General features: G+C 42.1%; 1 protein-coding gene and 1 long non-coding RNA gene across 2 annotated transcripts in view; one reads left to right on the forward strand and one right to left on the reverse strand.

Annotated features, from left to right (window-relative positions):
• Positions 1-19,679, reverse strand: part of LOC134156808 (cytochrome c oxidase subunit 7C, mitochondrial) — a 575,449-nt gene that overhangs the window by 44,533 nt on the left and 511,237 nt on the right. The window lies entirely within an intron of this gene.
• LOC134156825 (uncharacterized) lies at positions 1,254-11,839 on the forward strand. The gene is made up of 3 exons (XR_009962086.1): positions 1,254-1,360; positions 10,089-10,366; positions 11,762-11,839. It is a non-coding gene; the product is annotated as an uncharacterized LOC134156825 (long non-coding RNA).

Genomic DNA, 19,679 nt, shown 5'->3' on the forward strand with positions numbered 1-19,679 from the left:
ATTGTTTGCTCCGGAAAAGCTTCACCGAGATGGTTTATGGGTAGGTACAGCTTGTGTGTTGTTGCTAGGTAAGCTCGTAGTTGACTTTTACAAGGGGAAAGCTGAGAGTTTAGAACTGCAAGGCAAAGTCAATCCCATTTCTAAACTGGAAACCTCCCTTTTAAACCTGCTTTTGCTCTGCATGAGATGCTATGCTAGTTTACTCCTTGTGGACCTGAAGCCAAAAGACAAAGCACATTTTTGTTCATGCTGGTAAATACTGCATATTTCTGTGCTGAAAAGGTTTATCGGGCTACTGCTCTCATGACTATTGAGTGCTCCTGGCAGGACGACAAGTATGGGTCTGCTTTGGAAGGGGATCTCATGCAGGTGGGCAGTGGTTGACAAAGGTAGGAGGAAAGTACGGTGCATCTCTTAATACACAAATCTGTCTGCTCCCTCTAGCCTCTGTTAGTGGTGGTGGTGCTCAGAGGCTCCTTCAGCAGAGGTATTGCCATACATCTGTTCTATTTGCAGCACACATATTTGCACAGCAAACTGGACAGAGAGCAGGTCTTGTGCAACTTCTATTAAAAGTGTGATGGAAAATTGTCTGGAAAGGAAAGCTTAGCTTGCTTAGGTTGGTATAATTGGCTTTGGTGCCAGCTGTGTTAATGTTACATTCACAATCACGACAGGACGACTTGCAGGTTAAGGCAGAAGAAGAAAAAGTTGTGTTATAATCCTCTCACTGCATGCCCATATTGTGACATGTCCTGTTTTTAGCTATGTTGATTTGCTTTGGAGGCAATGGAATTAGTCAGTCATTCGCAGTTATGGTAAGATAGCTGGAATTAATTTTGTAACCTTCTCATTAAAGACTGCAATGTCCTCCTTTGGACTTTGGTACAAGAAAGATTAGAGTAGGTTATGGGTGAAAAAAGGTGTTGGGCTTGGCTTGGTCTTGAATATTCCTTCACTGCAGGAGAAAAGTGCTTCCCTCATAAACTGCTAGTGGTAAAACGCCACTAGCTTGTTTGTACGGACTGGCGAGTTACATAGAGTAGGATGAGAGGGCAGGTGAGTTAAACACACAGGATGGATGAGATGATTTCCCAGCATAGTCAGCACTGGTTTTCTGTTCTTTGTTGTACCAGAAGAAAACTGTGACCCTCTACCTCGACAACAGCAAAACAAAAGCAGTGAGGATCTGTTGTGCAATGCAACAACATTGGAAACTACTTGGAAACTACTCTGTAGGCACTACACAAGCTTTGATTAATCTTCAGATGATACAAATCCTTCACCTTACACATAAGACTTCTTTGGAGAAGAACATCAAGTACTGCAGCTTGACTACAAACCTGGTAATGCTCTGTAGGTGCCAAAGATTAAACCAACTCATACAGTCTCTTCACAGATGGATATTTAAGAAAATAAAGGTAGAAAAACAAGTAATCAACATATAAAGAAAGTTATATCCCTTTACCTCAGCTGCCTTGAATAGCATCTTTCTTGCAAAGAACAAGTCAAGCATAACATAAGAGATGAATATAACAGGAGATAAAAAGAAATCTTTTTACTTTTAGAGTTACCAGATTTGGGGCTGGAAATTATAGAGAGTTGAAAAATGTGCATCCCATGGTACTATGCTTGCAAATGCTCTTCTAAGACTAGAAAGGCACTTTTAAAGCATTGAACAAAGCAAACAAACAAAAAATAACCAATCCAGAAATAAAGCAACACAAAGCAGCATTTTATTTTAAAACTTGGGGCTGTAATTCTGTCTTATATATCTAATAAAAAAAATAATGTTGCAAGATTATTTGAGTTCTTAATACAAGTATTGTAAAATTAGAATATAATTTGAATTTCTGTACTCTAGGCTATAATTTAATGTTCCATATTCTAGAAAATGTTTTCAAATTATCTTTTATCTGAATAGAAAGATTAAACCAGTGCTGGAGAAATACAGTAAGTAATAAATGAAGGGATTAAAAATTGATTCTTTCATTGTCTGTCAATTTTTGGGTGGCATCCCAGAATTATATGACATAAATTGGCAGTCTTAACAGCCAATATTGGTACTCCTCTATGAGGTAAGGAAAGTTTATAGCAATGATATTCCAAGGAAAGGTCTGGCAGTGCAATGTGACTCTAATCCATCATTACTTGTAAAAAAAAAAAAAAAAGGAATATATTTTTGGTTTGTCTTGGGTTGCATGAGAAGAAGAGAAACTCCTTTACCAAGAGGAGTCACAGTCCTGTACCTGGCTGCCTTCTGAACGCAGTGAGCAAGCTGTGGTTTAAGGCAGTGTATAGCTCTTCCCATCATGCCTGGATCAGTATCACCACCACTTTGAGGTGAGATCTGCAGATGATTCTTCCTGTCTTGCTGCCTGTATCCAATTATCTAAGCAGGGTTTTCTCCCTCAGTACTAGAACTCAGTAGGCATCAGACCTGCGCAGGAAAAAAGGGGCATAAGGCATTGTCTAATAAGAATGGGTGCAACCAATATTGCAACACATAACATCATGTGAGTTGGGAAGTAAAATGCAAACTAAATTTAACCCCCAAAAATTCCATGTATGAATATTTATTTTTGGCTTTATTTCTCAATTGGTTTTCACCATTGGCCAATTATGCTTATTTGTGTCACTATGATGATGAGAATTAGGGGCAGCAGGAAAAAAAAATGTAATGCCTACACTTGCAGTACTTTCTTATCCATCTAATTTAAAGAACTTGTCATACATACATATATTTTTCACCCTCTTTACAGATGGTACTAGTAAAGAGCTGTAACTGCTGTGCTCAAGTCAACTGGATTCCATTTATGTAGCAATATTGATTTTTCTCCAGTTGAGGACCTGCCACTAGTATTTAAAGGTTGGGTGGAAAATGTAATTTGCGAAGTTATATGGAGGAAATATAGACATGATGTAAATGCAGAGTATGGTAGTGAGTCTGATCAGCTCTGCAAAACATGAGCTAAAAGCAAAGGCAGAAGGAAACAAGAATCAGCTTAGATTAATGAAGAGCTGATGGAAAAGAAGCTGATAATATTCTTTAAATGCGCCAAAAAGCTTGGGGAAAAAACCAAGAGGAATAAATACTCTTTTTTTTTTTTTTTTTTTTTTATGGTCTGCTGTGAGTTAAAATGGACCTATGAGTTCACATTGCAAATAACACAACTGAGGTTAAACATCAGGAAAACCTAATGGTCAGTGAGGAGAGTTCAACACTAGGTTTTTTTGTCTTGGGAAGTGCTGAAATACCAACCATGAATAATTTTTAAGAGTAAGCTAGAAAAACTGGTATCAGGAAAGACACAGATGAGTTAGCTCTGCCTTTAGCCAGCACTATTGATCTGAGTGTATCCTTACAGGACTAATTTTTAAAACTCATGATGAATCCCTTCTGTAAGTAAATTAACATCTCTTTTAGGAATCCAACAAGTTTTTGACAATTCAGGTATTATATGTGAAGTTCTAGAGAAACTGATTCAGTAAATCAAGCCAAAGTCCTGGTGACTTTGAAATTTATTCTCTACTAATTATATAATATCATTTTACCTTTGTGTTGTGCTGGGGCTCTGAAACCCTTTTGGGACTTGCCCTTGTAATTTACAGTGTCATTAGAATCCATCCACAAAAATGCAACCTGTATTCATATTCAGTTGTACAGAGTATAAAACCCACTGACAATTTAAAAAAATGGATGCGAAAAGCATCTAGGCAAAATGAGTCCTTCCTATAGCTCAGCCATTGTGGTCTGAGCTGCCCTGCAGTTTAGCATTATCAGTTTAGAAAATGAGATGTTGGGGCTGTGGTTAACTGCAGTATAGAGTTACCGCAAGAGGACTGCTTTTTCCTCCATTGTTGCCTAACACAAGATGCTGGTGGAACTGCTGAAGGACATGCAGGCAACTTTAGACAGAAAACTGGAAAGACTATGTGCTTTCCATGATAACCTCTTTATTCTGGGAGACATTGCAGTTGACTGAAACAAATATACTCCTAGCACAGAAACATGGTTGTGGCTTTTTTTAAGCAAGATCAGGGAAAGAGGACATTTTGTCCTCCCCTCTCTGATCCTTCAAGTACGGCAGTCGAGTCTGATTCAAGAATCGCAACCAAATGGATATCCAGTGGCACCATCCTTATGTTTTTCTGATAAATGATGCATCTATAACATTAAAAACCCATTTTGTATGGTGGTTGACCCCATGAAGCAAGCTGCTGCTGGTGAAAGGCTGCTATCCTTCCTAACCTACTGAGCACACTTTCCATGTGGAAGAAATCTAGCAGAGACCTCTGTCCTCCCACTGTGCAGACATCATGTTTCTCCCACATCAAGTGATTATTTTAGGACCATAGGAGCACAGTGCAGAGGCTTGTGAAGTTCATCTTGTCAATCCTTAGTGCAACATCTGAGGAAAGGCTGCTTTTATCATAGAATCATAACATAGAACCACCAAATGGTTTGGGTTGGAAGGCACCTTAAAGACCATCTAATTCCAGACCCCTGCCATGGGCAGGGACACCTTCCACTAGACCAGGCTGCTCTAAGCCCCATCCAACCTGGCCTTGAACACTGTCAGAGATGGGGCAGCCACAGCTTCTCTGGGCAGCCTGTGCCAGCGCCTCACCACCTTCACAGGGAAGAACTTCTGCCTCAGATCTCATCTCAATCTGCCCTCTGTCAGGTTAAAGCCATTCCTGCTTGTTCTATCCCTTCATGCCCTTGTAAAAAGTCCCTCTCCAGATTTCTTGCAGGTCCCCTTTCTGTATTTGTGGAAGAGTTCCCCCATTCTTCCCCCTCCCCAGGCATTTCTCACTGAAGATCGATTATTAATTCTATAGAAAGGGTTATTTGTGCCCAAGTGACATCAATCATCCACTGTGCACAATGCCTGACTGTAAATTATGACATTATCTATGAACAGGAGAATTATAATAATAACAACTATGGTAATAAAGCTCAAAGCACAACAGTAAGCTAAGAGCCTCTACTAGACCTGTCAGATTTGTTTCCATCATGAAAGGATGGCTTATTCCCCCCTCTCCATCTTGATGCCCATACATCACTGGGACTGTCAGGAGTTTCTGTAGGACCAGCTGATGTGGCTGAGAGCAGCAGCTGCGTAGTGGCTTTTGGATGAGAGTCTGGGGCAGGAGTTGCTGGGGTGCAGGAGCTGCAAGTATCCTCCTGCATATGGGCGCCCCAGCAAGCGGTCCTGGTGCTGCTGTCTGTAAGTCACAACCAGAGGTAAACTGCTGTCACTGAGATGAAAGGCACCTTTCTTCTGATCTCTCCACTATGAAATTACTTTCAGTGCTGCACTGCATTTTATGTGAATACCTATTTTATTTTTCAAAATTAAAATGGTATAAGCACATTGTTTGGTGCATTCCTGTTGCTGGGAGTAGCCTAGCAACTCCTGATGCTGCGCACAGCTACGCACTAGCCTCACAGCAATTCACTTGAAGATGATTTAGCTAAACTCATGGTTCTCATCTCCCTTGAATTTCAGCAGTCATAAGGCTCCTTCCCTTCCTTTCCCACACCCTCGCCATTTCCCCATCCTTAACATATCCATGGGAAAAAATAAAAAAAAACAAATAAATGTGGTCACTAATTTTTTTTTTCTCTTTTTTTCTTTTGGGCTGCCAAGAGTTTACCAGGGCTGAATAACTGAAGCTATTTGCATGGGACTTGCAGCCTACAGCACCCTGCAAACTGATAATGACTGGAAACATTGGAATGTATTCAGAAGCACATTTCCACATCATGCAAAGTTTGCAAGTTCTAAAGATACCCATGGAAAGAGCTTTTCTCTGAAAGCCTTTAATGCAGCAATTGCTGTCAAGGGTAGAACCACAGTGGTGCAAGCCCAGGCCACCCCACAGAAGATAAAGCAACCTCTTCTCTGCCCTCCTGGCAAAGCCAATCCCTTCTGCAGGGCATGTAATACCAGGACAGGGGGACCACCTGCAGCTCAGGGAGGACTGTTGAGGAAGGGGGCTGGAAATTAGATGTGAAACCCCACCAGGCATCAGCTCTACCGTTCGTCTTCCATGACTCATCAAGAACCAGGGTATCCTTCAGTTTTCCCACCGCTGAGACCTTTTCTCAGGGGATATGAGACATCCCACAAGTCCCCTGCCTTGCCTGACACTATTTGAGTGTCATTTTGGTGTCTTGAACACTCTGGGAGCTGGTGTATGGGTGTCCAGGGCTGTGCCCATGCATAAATCCCTGAGAAGGGAGCAAGGACCGTTTTACACGTGTATATCCAGGGCTCTTCTGATGGCACAAGGTACTTTGACGTTCCTCTAGCCCTACGGCTATCCAGGCAGGGCTGAAAGAAGCCTCACAGATGCTTTAAAGTAAAACATCCAACAAACCAGAACATTGTGGTGTTGTCAACGTTACTGGCAAGGCTACTTTGGCAGGAACACAAGAGTGCTAGGGAAGATCTGGTAGCTCCATGTTATCCAAGGAGTCTTACACAGCATTATCAGCTAAGACAAATTTATGAGGCTTATGAAGCATTATGAATTGCAGAATCATAGAATAGTTTGGGCTGGAAGGGACCTTCACAGATATCTAATCCAACTGCCTGCAGTGAGACAGGACATCTTCAACTAGACGAGGGTCAGGAAGCAAGTAGTTCTAAGGTTAATCAGACTCCTGATGAATGCACGGCTAGGCTGTCCATTGCTTTGCAAGGGAACAATTCTATCATCACCATCACAGTTTAGTCTGCTGTTGCCCCTAAACACAGATAAAATGGTAAAGTGATCCTGTCAGAAAGGGTGGCTAAAGTATTTTATGTTATTTTCATATTTAACAAAGCATACACATGGCTCTTTCTTTCTTATTTCTTTTAATTCATAGCATTGGGGGGGGGGGGGTGTTTTTAACTGCATTTGGCTGCATTTCATTAATTATAAAGTAAAATTAAGTATTTTCCTAAAGTTTGCTTGCTTTTTAAATTTATTTTGTTTTATTATTACTATTATTATCTTATTTTTCCAGGAAAAATTGGGAAAAACAAACCACAGGAAAAAAAAAAACAAACAACCCTCAAATAAAAAGGCCACCACACTCTGGTCATCGACTGGTGAAACATCAGAAGTTTCATTGAATTCCTCCAGCACTTCTGAGCTGGAAATAAGCCTTTGAATATTTCATTGTACTAAAAAAAGAAATTTGTTTTGATTCAAGAAGAGAGCATTTCATTGTTGATATGTCTTTCTAAATGTTAACATTCTACAAGAAAAGAAAATGTTTTCCTCTCTGGTGACCTTTGTTGCCAATGCCATTCCCACAGATCTCTCTCTTCAGGTTCACAACAGCATTGTGATATTATATTCACTGTCTTAGCCATACAGAATTAATCTAAGTCTACAAGTATAACAGCTGACTCAGATTCCTTATTTACTTTGTTCTAACACCATCAAAAGGACCTTAAATTGAGAACACGTAAATTATATTTGCATACTTTTAAAAAAGGCAAAGTTGGGTAAGACTTCATTTGAAAGAACCAGTATAAATAGCTCTCCCCCCCCCCCCCCATGTCATGTTCACTATTTAAAATCACAAGTTTTACACATTTTTGTCTAAAAGCCCATGCACATTCAGATAATAAAAGTTCAGAAAATAAGCATCTCCCAGCTTGATTTCTCGATGGCTGTGATTTGAGCTGAATAACAAATGACCCATTTCAGTAAGCCTGCTGCCACTGACCGACTGACAGGACAGTAAATATTATTGCTAATGCAGCATGCTATGGTGATACTGGGAAGGCAGCAACACTGAAAAGCATGAATACAATGTAGAGTCTGTCTGGTAAATGGCCAAGGGTTAATCTTAGTCCTGAAATCAACTGTGGTTAAAAAAAAAAGAAGGAAGGAGAAAAATAAAAAGGAGAACATGTTTGGCTTTACAAGACCCTGAGTATTGTAGGAGGCTGTGTTGAACTTTTCAGACAAGCATGCTAAGAAAAGAAGCACTTGAGTTTCTATATGAAAATACTACAGAAGTACAAATGGGAGTACTGTGCTGACCTCCTCCTCCCAGGTAGCTTCTCATGGGGGTAGGATTTCTATCCCTAAAGACAAATCACTTCCAGCACTTGCAGAAAACATGAAACTTCTTTTCTGTCTTTACCACTGAATACCTGTTTCCCTGAGGTTTGTAAAAGGCTTTGTAAGTGACTCTTCAGCACTTTATTTCTCTTTCACCATTATTTTAAGAGAAGGGGAAACCGTTGTTTGAAACGATAAATTTCAAAGCAAGGTCTGATTTTCTTTTCACCTTTTTTTAACCACTCAGCAAAATACAATAAAAAAGGGGAGAGAAGCTGTTAGGACTGATTTTCCAAACTGATTTTCCTACCTTGTGGTAGGAAAAGACTGCTGAGTGCATGACAGGTAGGAATATATTTTTTCAACGTACTAATGTGTTTCTGTGCCTCCAAATTTGGGTAGCGAGCTCTCTGAATCTGAGTAATTACGGGGCTGACACTACTTATCATGATTTTTACAGTAAAAAGCAAAATGTAAGGACTTTCTCCTCCTGAGTGGTTTTCCTCCTGCTAGATTTAGATACTAGTCATGGTGATACACTTATTCATAACCTTCAGTCTCAATAACCACAGATTGTTGTACCTGGGCATGAAACCTCTACCTTTAAGAAAGCCATAGCCAGCTCAGCAGCAAGAGTGGCAGTGATGCCCTTAACCACTGCTATGTCCTCATTCCCATGTCAAACCCAAGGTTTCCCTCTTGGTTCCAACACAGAAGGCTCAAGCGATGCCCACCACCCAGTCACCCTTGTCCCATCACAGCTTTGCTCTGCTGGGACACTGCAGGCACAAGCCCTGTCTTTCATAGAATCACAGAAGGGTGTCCTGGGTTCAGCTGTAATTTTCCTGCCTACTAGCAGGTGCAGTACTGTGTTTTGGCTTTAGTCTGAGAACAATGCTGATAACACAGCTATGTTTTGGTTGTTGTACTGTGTTTTGGCTTTAGTCTGAGAACAATGCTGATAACACACCTATGTTTTGGTTGTTGCTCAGTAATGTGTGTTCCGATCAAGGACTGTTCAGTCTCATGTTGTGCCAGTGAGAAGGGGCAAGGGAAGCAGGGAGGAAGCAGAGACAGGACATCTGACCCAGACTAGCCAAAGGGATATTCCATAATACAGCATGTCATGCCCAGTATATAAACTGGGGGGAGTTGGCCAGAAGGGCCAGATTGCTGTGGAAGGACAGGCTGGGCACCATTCAGAGGGTGGTAAGCAATTGTATTGTGCATCACTTGTGTTTTCTGAGCTTTCATTTTTTCTCTTGTTGTTTCCTATTGTTATCGTGATTGTTATTGTTGGTATTCTTTCTATTACCACTGTATTTTACTTTATTTTAGCTATTAAACTGTTCTTACATCAACCTATAGGTTTTATATTCTTTAGATTCCTCTCCTTATCCCACCTGGTGCTGTTACTGGCTGTGCTTAAAAAAGAGTGAGGCACAGAGGGTTGAGATAATGACAGATCTGACCAGAGTGTGTCAAAATAAATTTATTGTAAACCTCCAGTGTTTTGAATGAATAGTCATGGGTCACAGTGTTGATTCATTTGCTCTTGGAGTTGCTGTGCTTCTCTCAGAGTGGTCTTATGCCATTATCTTGCTTGCAGCATACATTCCCTGTTTTGCTTATCACCTTTGGGGCCTGGGCTAAGGTTCTTGTTTTGTTGTACTGTATAGAGGTGGCTTGTGGCACAGTGGACTTGCTGGTCATGAAACTGATCTGGTTTGTGTTCTCAGCATTGTCATAACCTCTATACATAGGGAACCATCTAATGGGAGCTATTAATAATCATATCTCTTGCTTTTTCTCCTTGGAGAGCCAACCAATGGAGGCGATATTGCCCCACCAGGCTATTTACAGCACCATTTGACAATTCTGAAAATTTTTAATACTCTTTGGATGCTGAAACCAGCCTGTCCCTATTGCTAGGAGTTGGTATGTTGTTGAATATACCATCCTTAGGGTTAAACAGCTACATATGTCTACTCCAACCCACAGAAGCACCACAGCTTGAAGGAGAAAAAGAGGGGCACAAACTCCATTGACAAGGAGTTTGGCTACTTCAATCCCTGTAACACGTGCTACAGCTATTCATGTCCCAGTAGCAAGAGCTATGGCTACTCAAGCCCCAGTGATAAGCACTGAAGTCACTTCAGGCTCCGCAAAAAGCACTGTGGCTACTCAAACTCCAGTGACCAGGACCATACCTCCTCAAACTCGAGAAGTAGGCATCCAAGTTAGTTTTATGCCCAGAACAAGAACTGCAGCCACTCAAACTCCAGCTCAGGTAAGGTGGATATTCAAACTTTGGTGACAAGCACTGCAGAAGTTTCAGTTCCTGTGACCAGTACTGCAACTACTCAATAGCTCTTTGAGTCGGAAGGGACCTTAAAGCTCATCCAGTTCCAACCCCCTGCCTGGGCAAGGACACCTTGCATTAGCACAGGTTGCTCTAAGCCCGTCCAACCTGGCCTTGAACACTTCCAGGGATGGGTCAGCCACAGCTTCTCTGAGAAACCTGTATCCTGTATATATCCTGTATACATCCTCTCTGTATCTTTTACAAGTTTTGAAACTTGTACCCAACCTGACAGCATAAAATGGTTGTGGGAGGAGGAAAACACAGGCTGTCTTTGAGTGGAAAGAAGGAATATCTTTGGATTTTAATCCAGTATTTTTTGCCTACAAAAGAACTAGGTAGTATGCTACATGGGGAATAACACACAATTCAGTTTCCTGTTTTAAACCACTCAGCTGACCAATAAAAAAAAAAGTCTTGAAAAACCCCAAAGACATTCAATATGCCTGCAAAATTTCATTAATATCTTTTAACTGAGTTTGAAACTAGGCCAAAATATAAAAACAAATTAACACATGTTAATGTGTACACATGTGTTTACTGAAAATTCGATACCTATGAGGTTTTGCAGGTGGATGGGCTAGAGCAGCTTCTGACAGGTGAATCTTGGGCATTAAAATAATGGGTCTGCTACTTGTCAACTCATATTTGTAGTTTTGCTATCTTTAACACCATTTTACAATGCGAAGCAGAATTGACTGAGTGCCAGACTTTACAACAAACTCACACCAGAATATTGCTATTCATTGTAGCTCATGCTGATATACAGGTCTGAAGAAACACGAAGAAAAAACATAATTTTAAAAACTGTGGCGTAACTAAAATGGAATAGTTCTTCTCCTGAAGGAGAAAACGTAAGGAATAAAAGAAAAATTGATCTAGCTGTTCACATCACTTCCAAACTGATTAATGCAGTCACTCTGAAATACATATGACCCTCTCATACTCTCTGTGTATGCCCTAGAAGGATATCTGATGGAAAAATAGATGCAATGAAGATATAAAAAATGGTAGAGTTAGTAGGGAATTATACAATAATATAATTGTGTGTGACATTATACAATTATACAATCATAAAAATGTGTGACAAAATTTCAGTTAATTATATCATTACACTACCTTTTTAGAATGTGATGCTTAGTTATTCTGTACATCTTCCCCTAAGAAATACAAACCATTTCTTTGCCTGCCAGTGTATATCTTCTGAATTATCTTCATGCAATCTGTAATAAAGATGAGTATAAAACCCCTTTTGAGATTTCTGGATTATTTCATACCATTTAAAATTAATTCCCTTTGCATTTTATTTTCTTGGTTTTTTAGATCATGACCTATTCATCCTTGCTGCCTCCTAGCAATGATGCCACCTGTTTCCAAGATTAAAGAGAAGCATGAGTACAACATGTATGTACAACAAATATGAGTAAGTTTCACAGGTATAACAACAATACAGGATCACAGCACACATGCCTCTGCCTTGATGTAGGCTCTGGAAGGTGTCTGTTTCACATGCAGTTAACCTCTGTACAATCCAAACAATGCTAAATGGGATTCCTGTTTATTACTTGGAAACACTTAAATAAGACATGGGACACACAGTGTTGCAGAGCAGCAGCCTTCCTCAGTAATACTCTTAAGATTTCATAATGAGGATGCAGAATTCAGCCTGCAAGCACTGAGATGTGAGAGACTCAATTAAAAAATACTCTTATTTACATGGGATTTTTATATGAAGTTTTAGCATCCAATTTTCTAGGAAGTGATCCCAAACCAGCTCTTTCCTTTTTGCTGCCCTCAATTTCTTTTCTTTCCTACTCACCTGTCTTTACCTGTTTCTACAATTCCTAAAACTAAACATCATTTTAATAATTTAACACTTAATAATTTACACTTTCTGCTTTAAGTGCATCTTCTGTCATGTATGTTTTCTGAATGCTCTTCTTTTTTCTTTCCTTGCAGTGGTTTCTCATGGTCTTGTATTTTCCTATGTGCACCTGTATTTACTCCTATATCACCCAGTTTCTCTGAAGTTCTTTCTTTTCCTCTCTGTGGTTTTCAGTCTCTCAGAGAGGCAGTTGTGCCACCTTCTCAACTCTGTTTTCTCCTGTTTTTTAAACCATCTCCTCTTTCTCCTCATCTACACTTCCTATTTTCTTCCTTACCTCTACAACTTTTTGCTTTCTAAGTTTTTCACATTCTTCTTCTTCTGACATTCACCACCTTGAGACAAAGCTGTAGCTGAGAAATTAAGATATCTGAAAACATCTGCAAACAGCATTTTATTCAGCTTTCTAGAGGAGCCGGCTCCTCAGGGAGATCATTATTTGTGGTGTACCCTTCATATTAATACTAGGACTAACTATAGGTGCTATGCACAAAATCTCTATATTCACTGCACAAATGAAGCTCAGTCTTTTGCATAATTGTGGTTTTTTTTGTTTGTTTTTTTTTTATTTTTCTCCCCTTTGTAGGATTGCTGAAGATTTATGATTTGTAAGCAGCCATTGTTTAAATGTTAGTTGTCTGAATACATCATTGCTGTCCACTGACATTGCCTGCTTCCTTTCTGCAGATGGAACAGAAAAGCCAAGATTTACATGTGTGTTTTGATCTACAAACAATTCATCTCAACAAGGTGAGCAGTACTGGGAGAGTTAGTGCAGCATCTCTCCCCTCCCCTCCTTTCCTTCCCCCATATCTATGCCACCTTACATGTGCTTAGGGGAAGCTTTCCAAGGCAGTAATGCTGACACTCTTTGCTTCTCTCACATTTTCCAAGCCCATCTTCTTCACAGCTTTGCTTCAGCCATCATTTTATCCATTTTATTTTGAGAAATAAAACATGCAGCTGCAGAACTCTGCTTTTTGAATGGTCCTTTTTACTGGGGAATTTGTACTGGGGAAAGGCATGCTCCTATATTACACGGAATTCACATTAAAATCAATAATTTACAAGAGTAAATTACACTAATCTGAGCCTTACCATTGAAGTAACTGCCAATTTGCTTAGATTTTTTCACTCTGCACACTTAAGAAAGCAGTACATATTTTTTACATTTTGGGAAAAATTTACTTACTCTAGAGGTATGGGCATAGAGAAATATGCATTATTATAATGCCTATTGTAGTTATCAGATTTTACAATAGTTTTGCAGTCATTTAACTACTGGAATATAGTGTCAGCAATGTGGAAGTAACTTATGTTGAAATTGAAATATTTGTCTTGAAGAAGAAAAGTTGAGTGTATGCAGCCATCTGGGCTTTTATGCTCAAGTATTAGTGATTATTCTGGTCAAATGAAAACTTATTTACAAAACATTTTGTAGTTATTTTGGTAATAACCCTAAGCAGGCTTGATCTAAAAAAGCTAAGATGTTGTCAGTAGTGTATGAGAATCTTAAAGACAGTTGGAAGCTGAACAGTTTCAATAATTGGAAGGTGTCAGCCACTGCTACCAAAGCAGCATCAAAACCTAAGACTGCAAGAGTCAGTTTTGAAACTTCCTTCTCTTTTCTGAGTCCCATTTGCTGATGTCGTGGTTTAAACCCAGTCAGGTAACTTGTTCACTCACTCCCAGTGAGTGGTGCCGAGGTGACAACAATCGAGGTCCATGTCCGTCTCCCCCCCCCCGCACCGGGGCTCTCCCCTTCCCCGCTCCCGGAGGAACGGGGAGGAGGATCGAGAGAGTGCAACTCCTACGGGTTGAGACAAGAATAGTCCAGCAACAAACACCACCGCTACTATCAGCTACAATAATGATAAGGGAAAATAACAAGGGAAGAGAATACGATACCACCGGCCAAGAAAACGAGTTCCACCCGGAAGCCCGTGTCCTTCCGGGTAACTCCCAGTTACCCCTCATCCCGGCCATGACGTGCTGTGGTATGGAATACCTCCCCGGCTAGCCCGGGTCAGGCGCCCTGTCTCTGCTTCCTCACAGCTTCCCCTCCTCCCTGGCAGAGCATGAGCCTCACAGAGTCCTTGGTCAGGGTAAACATCACTTAGCAACAACCGAAAACATCGGCTTCACCAACACTGTTCTCAAGCTGGAAGTCAAAACACAGCACTGCACCAGTTAACACAAAGGAAAAACATGACTGCTACTGCTGAACCCAGGACAGCTGATCACCTTAATTAGATTAAAAAAAACCCAAACAATTTTAGATCTATTCCAGTCAAAGGAAGTGACGAATGCTCAAGAAGCTGCAGCTGGAGATATATCTGGAGAAGATATAGCTCATTTTCTACCCTAGCATGGCGGTTCTTAAATGTAACAAAGATTTAAGGGGACTGCTATGGAGCTGATGCTGGAAAGAAATTTCTAGAAATGGAGTGGAACATTCAGTACTGTGTTGGGACACAATTCATATCGTATGTGCCCTATATTCCAGTTCAGCCCTAATCAAACAGGTGGGCCAATGCTACCTGAAGTTATTACTCAGGAACATAATATCTATACTATATTTACACACTATATACATATTAACTTCCATAGCAAATCTTCAGTGTAGTGGGCTGATGATCCTACATACATTTCTAAATATTTTTCTAAACGCCACGGACCGTCACATGAGACACAAATCCAGTGAAACAAAGTTCCCTCAGAAACATTGGCCAGCTCATTTGCTGATGCTCTTGCCATTTGCTTCACTTTTCTTTTGCTGTTTCACCAAGTGTTTATGAAACCCTGACACCAGGCTGGCTTAAGCCCAAGGCTTTGTTTACGTGTTTCCTAAATTGTAACAGAAAACTTCCTAAAATCAAAATCTTAACTCTGTAATTTTTATTTGCCCACAGCTGATGGTAAGCTCCAACTAAAAGACCACTTCAGCACCATTACCTTGATACACAAAGAGAATGGAAAACACTGTGAAGGTTTTTGAGCAGTACCTGGTAGTGTCTCTGCACCTCAAAATTAGCTAATGCTGGTAGGCCAGGCATTGCTTCAAGCTGACAGCAATTACGAATGTGTTTGTGTTGCAGTCCTGGCAAGTTTAAACCAACCTCTAAAGTTTGGTGCAGAATTTTGTATCTACAAACAAGTGAGAAAGGTTTGTCTCACAGAGGCAAAAGGATGCTGGGGCACGAATTAGCAGGGCTCATTTGGAGAGCTTTAAACTAGATTCGAAGGGGGATGGGGTTGTTGCTGGGCTTGCCCCAGTGGGGCAGCGCTCCAGAATTAATGAAGACTGGGAGGCCTCCTATAATCCTAGGGTGAAATCGGTGTGCTCAGCTCGCTCCCTGGAATGTCTGTACACCAACGCACGCAGCATGGGAAATAAGCAGGAGGAGTTGGAAACCTGTGTTAAGTCAGGAGACTGTGATCTGGTGGCAATTGCAGAGACGTGGTGGGACAGCTCACATGACTGGAATATAGTCATGGAGGGCTATGTCCTTTTCAGGAAAGACAGGCCAGCCAGGCGGGGTGGTGGGGTTGCTCTTTATGTGCGGGAGCAACTACAGTGCACCGAGTTCTGTCCAGGGACAGATGACGAGCGAGTTGAGAGTCTGTGGGTGAGAATTAAGGGGCAGGCTGGCAGGGGCGATACTGTTGTGGGTGTCTGTTACAGACCACCAGATCAGGGTGAGGAAGTTGATGAGGCCTTCTACAGGCAGCTGGGAGCGGCCTCACAGTCACAGGCCGTGGTCGTCGTGGGGGATTTTAACTTCCCTGATGTTTGCTGGAAGGACCACTCAGCAACCCAGCCACAGTCCAGGAGGTTCCTCCAGTGTATGGATGATAACTTCCTCCTGCAAATGGTGGATGAGCTGACCAGGAGAGGAGCGCTGCTGGATCTCATCCTCACTAACAAGGAGGGTCTGGTCGAAGCGGTAAGGGTTGAGGGCTGCCTTGGTTGCAGCGACCACGAGATGGTGGAATTCAGGATCTTGTGTGGTAGGACCAGTAGAATAGCAGGTAGAATTGCAACCCTGGACTTTAGCAGGGCAAACTTTGGCCTTTTCAAGCAATTGCTAGGGGAAATCCCATGGGCAAGGCTGCTTGAAGGTAAAGGGGCCCAAGATAGTTGGTTGGCATTCAAGGATTGCTTTTCCTGAGCTCAAGATCGGAGCATCCCGACACGTAGGAAGTCAAGGAAGAGGGCCAGGAGACCTGCGTGGCTAAATAGGGAATTGCTGGGTATGCTCAAGTGGAAGAGGAGAGTTTACAGGTCATGGAAGGAGGGGCTGGCCACTTGGGAGGAATATAAGGCTGCTGCTAGAGGATGTAGGAAGGCAGCTAGGAGGACTAAGGCATCCTTAGAATTAAACCTGGCGAGAAGGGTCAAGGACAGCAAAAAGAGCTTTTTCAAATATATGGCAGACAAAACTAACACCAGAGGCAATGTAGGCCCATTGATGAACGGGATGGGTGCCCTGGTGACAGAAGATGCAGAGATGGCAGAGTTACTGAATGCCTTCTTTGTCTCTGTCTACTCTGCTGCAGGCAGTCCTGAAGAGCCCTGTACCCCTGAGACCTTAGATGAAGTCAGGTCAACGGAGCAGTTTGCCTTAGTCGATGAGGAATGGGTTAGAGACCAGTTGAGCAATCTGGACATCCATAAATCCATGGGTCCAGATGGGATGCACCCGCGGGTGCTGAGGGAACTGGCGGAAGTCATTGCTAGACCGCTCTCCATCATCTTTACCAAGTCTTGGGAAACGGGAGAGGTGCTGGAGGACTGGAGGAAAGCAAATGTCACCCCAGTCTTCAAAAAGGGCAAGAAGGAGGACCCGGGTAACTATAGACCGGTCAGCCTCACCTCCATCCCTGGGAAAGTGATGGAACACCTTATCCTTGGTGCCATCTTAAGGCATATCAAGGATAAGAGGGTTATGAGGGGCAGTCAACATGGCTTCACCAGGGGGAAATCATGTTTGACCAATCTCTTAGCCTTTTATGAGGAAATAACACGGTGGATGGATGATGGCAGAGCGGTGGATGTGGTCTACCTTGACTTCAGCAAAGCATTTGACACAGTCTCCCACAGCATCCTCACGGCTAAATTGAGGAAGTGTGGACTGGATGATCAGGTAGTGAAGCGGACTGTGAACTGGCTGAAGGAGAGAAGCCAGAGAGTTGTAGTCTATGGGGCAGAGTCTAGTTGGAGGCCTGTAACTAGTGGAGTGCCTCAAGGGTCAGTACTGGGACCGGTATTATTTAATATATTCATCAACGATTTAGATGAGGGAATTGAGTGTACTATCAGCAAGTTTGCTGATGACACTAAGCTGGGAGGAGTGGCTGACATGCCAGAAGGCTGTACTGCCATCCAGCGAGACCTGGACAGGCTGGAGAGTTGGGCAGGGAATAACTTGATGAAATATAACAAGGGAAAGTGTAGAGTCCTGCATCTGGGCAGGAACAACCCCAGGTTCCAGTATAGGTTGGGAAGCGACCTGTTAGAGAGCAGTGTAGGGGAGAGGGACCTGGGGGTCCTAGTGGTCGACAGGATGACCATGAGCCAACACTGTGCCCTTGTGGCTAAGAAGGCCAATGGCATCCTGGGGTGTATTAGAAGGGCGGTGGTTAGTAGGTAGAGAGAGGTCCTCCTTCCCCTCTACTCTGCCCTGGTGAGACCCCATCTGGAATATTGTGTCCAGTTCTGGGCCCCTCAGTTCAAGAAGGACAGGGACCTGCTGGAGAGAGTCCAGTGCAGGGCAACGAAGATGATTAAGGGGGTGGAGCATCTCCCTTATGAGGAAAGACTGAGGGAGCTGAGTCTCTATAGTTTGGAGAAGAGGAGACTGAGGGGTGACCTTATAAGTGTCTATAAATATATAAAGGGGGAGTGTCACGAGGATGGAGCCAGGCTCTACTCAGTGGCAAACAATGATAGGACAAGGGGTAATGGGTACAGACTGGAACACAAGAGGTTCCACTTAAACTTGAGAAGAAACTTCTTGTCAGTGAGGGTGACAGAGCACTGGAACAGGCTGCCCAGGGAGGTTGTGGAGTCTCCTTCCCTGGAGCCATTCAAAACCGGCCTGGACACATTCCTGTGTAACATTATCTAGGTGTTCCTGCTCCGGCAGGGGGATTGGACTAGATGATCTTTCGAGGTCCCTTCCAATCTCTAGCATACTGTGATAGTGTGATACTGTGATACTGTGTGATACATATGCTTGAATCAGAGAACGTGGAAGTGTAACCTCTTGCAAAGACAAAATACTGAATTCAGGAGCAAATGTGTTTACTAATGAGCTCCAGATCCTACTATTTTACATTTGGAAAGAGTAAAGTCTTAATTAATTGCAGAGATAAATCTTCAAGTGCAGCTCCTGATGACGTACTGTGTCTAAATACTGACTGTTTCTGCAGGTGTGCATGGCGGCTCGTGGGGAGCTAGAGACAGGGAGACAGAAAAATTAATTGTTAGGTTCTCACTGTTACCAAAACACATGTGGAAGCCCTGAAGTCTGTTCTGCATTGCCTTTCTTTGCTTCTGTTGATACTGTGCAGAAATCAGTAGACGCAGAGTCATGGAACCAGAGCAACAGGGAGTCCTGGACTAATGTGCATGGCACACAAAAACGTATGGATAGAAGTGAAGTAACAGATCAGAATATGGAGCTTGAGGAAGCCTATGAATGGCTAGATGATCCTCCTGTTTATTTCTAACTCAGATCCCATTTGGTTTTACAGTAATAAATTTGCTTTGCTTTGTTTTCATACTACAGACTGCTTACTTTGCTCATATGGGTAGTCTTTTTGAAATATATGTAACTGAAAAAGCAATTAAAAAAAAAAGCTTCTGTTAGTCAGCAGTAACAAATATATAAAATGCCAACTAGTACACTGAAAAACCTGGGCTAAATCAATATCTAACACTTAGTAAACACTGAAGTACTTGCATAAAATTAAATATACAAGACAGTGATCCGTGAATACTTGCCAAGATGCGGTGAATGAGGTATGCAGTGTTGCCTGTACTAGAGATATAAGTTATCGCAGGCTGAGTACCAAGTTGAGGCACCTACGTCTGGGTTGGGATGTATGAGGAAGTGTAGGGCCAGGCAGCCAGGCAGCAAGACCTATATGCTGTGAGTGCTGCATCACCCCAGAACTCGTGTTACTTACCCAGAGCCCTAAGGGGACTCTTGCTAGTTGACACGGATATTCTGTGAAGGCTTAAAAGATTTGACCCTATGGGCTTGCATCTCCAAGGAGAATACATTGACTTCAGTGAAGCTAAGCTTTCCATCTTCTCATGGATATCAGTGTATGCCTTTTCATGAGCAA

This window comes from Pezoporus occidentalis, unplaced genomic scaffold, assembly GCF_034315485.1.
Source record: "Pezoporus occidentalis ecotype Australia unplaced genomic scaffold, CSIRO_AGI_Poc_V1 ctg90, whole genome shotgun sequence".
In the NCBI taxonomy this organism is placed as follows: domain Eukaryota; kingdom Metazoa; phylum Chordata; class Aves; order Psittaciformes; family Psittacidae; genus Pezoporus; species Pezoporus occidentalis.